Source organism: Xylocopa sonorina, chromosome 8 (assembly GCF_050948175.1).
Source record: "Xylocopa sonorina isolate GNS202 chromosome 8, iyXylSono1_principal, whole genome shotgun sequence".
Taxonomy (NCBI): domain Eukaryota; kingdom Metazoa; phylum Arthropoda; class Insecta; order Hymenoptera; family Apidae; genus Xylocopa; species Xylocopa sonorina.
The window spans coordinates 12,164,123-12,168,161 of NC_135200.1; positions in this window are offsets into that span (position 1 = coordinate 12,164,123).

Below are 4,039 nucleotides of genomic sequence, written 5' to 3' on the forward strand. Positions count from 1 at the left end.
CTAGAAGAAACGGGAGAGGCCGATTTCGATGCGAGAATCGAGAGTAAATGGCGCGTGAGATGGTTGCGATGCACCTTGCGCTTCCTCCCGTTCACTCGCTCGCTCCACCTCCACCTCCACCTTCCTCGTCCTCTTCTTCTTCTTCCCCGCAATTAAGGGGACGCTCCGTTGGTCTCCTTGGTTAATTGCTAATTGGCCACTTAACATAATTGCCGCGCATAACAGCCAGTTCGCCGGCCATTTCCGCTTTCCTTTTTCTCCTTTTCCTCGTCCGTTTAATTAATAATTATTTTTCATACAAAATCCTCCTCTCTCTCTCTCTCCCTCTCTCTCTCCCACTACCTCTCGTTTTTCCGCGGTACTGCGTGGTCGAACGACCGCGTACACGTATACACGGTGCACCGTTAAAGACCCGCTGTCACGCCAGCCACTCATCGGCACGTTAATCGCGCCTATTATACTCGCTCCGCTAACGAGAACCCTCGATAATGCCGGCCCTTGTTCTCCAGCCGATTCCGTGGTAACCTCGATAAGACACCCGATCATTCGATCACTCCGCTCGCACCTCGATTCAATTTCGACAGTCACTTAAACCGGTTCCTCTTTCGGCTAGCACAAAGTCCACTTCGATACCTTCGATCTCTCGCGATCACCAGCGATCACCGAGCGTCGATCGCGCGCCACATCACTCGGGCCCGGCGTTCACCCGTGCTCGAACCCGCGGGAAATTTCGAAATGGTCGGATCGCGCGCGTCGAACCGGCGATCGGGTCGGTGGATGGAACGACGACGTCTGATGTGGCCAGGCTGGTCGGGAGCGTTCGCTGGGGCGAGGCGTGCGTGTGCATCGGGTTGCCTCGACTGATCTGCTCGCACTGAGCAGACCAGGCGCCTCCGTTTCTTCCCTGGGCGGCCATATCGCCGTTCTGGCACGCCCTGAGTTTTCCCCTCTGCTCGTAGACCTCGTCCAATCCCTGGGACCGGCGCTAACCAGCCGTCCAATGGGTGCCGCGGCAACCTCGGCGCCTCCGCTACGTCGCGCGGCTACGCCCAACTAATTTGAAATGTGTTTCAGCAGTAATTCGATATAAAATTGTAGTTAATATCTTTCATTATAGCGCGGAGAGAGAGAGAGAGAGAGAGAGGGAGAGAGAGAGAGAGAGGGAGAGAAGGAGGGTCGAGCAGGGTAGGAGAGGATAGGGGAAGGGAGATCGGTCTGCGTTCAGCTCGGAGCAACGAAAGTGGTGGGGCCCGGAGTGGAGCGCGCGGGGCGCGAGGGCCAGGGGACTAGATTGATACGAACGCTCCCACTTCGACCGCTTTCTGCCGCTCTCGTTCTCTCCTCGCCCGTTCGAGATCGGTTCCCGGAGCAGTCGAGCGGTAGGAGAGGTCCGACGCGACCATCTGGAAGGGGTTGAAGAGCCATCGAGGCCGAAGGGTGGTCCTAGCTCGAGCTTCTAGCGCGCGAATCCCTCGACCACCGAGCAACTTCTACTTACTCGACGCGACGCGACGCCTCGCGCGTCCGTCCAACGTCCGACGATTCTACTTACGCGAACGCCGTTGCTCCTGTTCGTTCTTCCCTCTCGTTCTTCCAGTCGTTCAGCCGTTCGATCGACCGCCATCGTTCGACCGGAGTAAACAACCGACGCTCTCGAAAGGAAACGCGGACTTTTCACCAAAAATTTCACCGACCCACTGACTCGCGTCTAACGACCATCTGTGGTTCGAAGGTGTTTCCGCTCGAATTTACGAGCCGACGATACCTAGTCGAGCGTTTCGAACTCGCCGCTGGAAATTCGCCCGCGGCCCGGAAACAATACGCGCAAGCGTGCCCTGCGACCGATAATTATGCCGTTCTATTAGCATCGCCGGTCACGAAATCGCATCAGCCACGCGGCAGTGAACCGAAATGGAAGAATTATAGAAATTAGGGGTAGCGGCGTCATTTAATCAGGGGGCGCCGCGCGCCCGATTGCTGCCACGTATTTACGCCTGTCGCGCATATGGCGCGAGCGGGACAATCCTTTTTGTCGAACGCCGCGGTTAATGTATGCGCGACGCGACGATCGTCCGTCTCTGAACCGGACGCGTTACCGCGCGAAGCCGCGATCCGTGAAACTGGATCGAATGGAAATGATTTCGCAAACGAATCTCGACGCCTGGTTCTCGTATCTCGATAATTGCGAAACGATTCGATTCGCGAAATGGACAGCGATATCAGGATTTTTCATCATCGCGATATCTCGCGTTAGACGCGTCGTTGTATTTAACTCGACTTAGTTAACGCTTCCGTTTAAGTCGTACGCCCATCCAACGACCAATCGTCGATGTATCACCAGTATCGCGATGAAAAATGACTAGCAAATCGGCACTTAACAAGCTCGATTTCGAAAAGTCGCGAAGACCACGGGGCAACGCTTAACGTTCCCTTATCGTCCTAGCAAATTGCGCCTCGGAACCGTTCTCATCGTTAAGCGTTCAGGTATTCGCGTTAACTAACTCGCGTGACGTCTAACCATTAAGCGACGATTATTGTATACAGAAGGGAGAAAAAACGGAACGGTATATCGCTCCACCACCCCGTGCTCTTCTCCCTTCGTTCCTCTCTGGTACTAATAAAGCGAAGTGCGAGATGGTTCGGTGAAAAAAAGAAAAGTGGAGGAAGGGGGGGGACAAAAAAAGAAAACACGCTAACGGAGCCTGTAATGAGGCTATCAAAGCGTGACACGATTTAAACCAGCGTCGCAAGGAGGCGAACGCTGCCGCTTAGTTTTCCTTCCACCCTTCGGTTCGCACCTACGCCTCGACGCTGCGTTTACGCGGATGTCCGTGCGCGTGTTCCCTCAGTCGCGCGGCACCTGGAAACGCGTTCGTTTGTGGGCGGCTCATTAAACGAACATGAGAATTAGTCACGAGCGTCGCGGCCAGGAGGCGTCGAGACGAAAGAGTCTCCTCGCGTCGTTGAACAACAGCGCCGCGAACAACGGGTCCATCGTCGGTTCTTTCACCCCCTGGTAATTCGTTCCCTTTAATAAGCGGCATTTCAAGCACGGTGTTTCTCGCGCGGTTAAATTCAATCCCGTTCGATTCTGGGAGAGAGAGAGAGAGAGAGAGAGAGAGAGAGAGAGATCAGAGGGGATGCCGGCGCAAAGAGGAGCCAGCTAGGTGTGAACGAACGCGCTTAGGTTGTTGAATTTTTTAAACCTCGACGCGACTCCCGGTGGTATTAACATGGATACACGTATCGCGTTAACAGCCTAGACAAGTGTATCCACGTGGCGGTTATTAAATATACATGAGAGTCTCGCCGTCCGGTCTGGAAGACCAAGTGAAAAGTTAAAAGCGTTAAAACTGTTTCTCATCAACTTGCAATTAACCCTCATGAATCCCGTGGCCTCGCGCCGCCGCTCGCGCTAGAACGAGCTTCGGATATTTTTCCGCGCCAGCTTTTAAGCATCTCCCGTGCCGTTGCTGCTGCCGCCGCCTAGCTTGATAACCCAATTCCGCCTCCATTCGTGTCTCAGCCGGACGACTGACGGCCAGGGGAAACTGTTTTCAAAAAATATCCTGCTAATCGATCGTAAAGAGGTCTTTACGACCGAATAAAGACCCGTGAAGGTAGCCACGCTTCCGGCTGCATCTACAGTCCGGTCACGAAACCTCGGTTTGTTCCAAATACCTGAAATACTCTAGCCGGATAGATGCTTATTGGCCTCTAATTCTACCTAGCCAAACGTCGTATATACATCATACTTACACCTCCAAAAAAAGGATTCCAAGATCGTCGAGATAATGAGCGATTTTTAATTCCTTCGACATTCTTCCCGTTCGCGTAATAAACATCTCAACAGGTGTCTGTACGTATCGAACGTGAAACGAGGTGCACATTTGGTAGCCGCTGCGTATAAACGTATCGATCGTTGCACTCGACGAAACGTTCCTCGAAACCGAGCAAACCGTTCCCCGGGCACGTTACACGGTATTGGTCCATCGTGGTTGTCGCGAGCAGAGGACGAGAGAGGCCGTCGTGGCTCTCG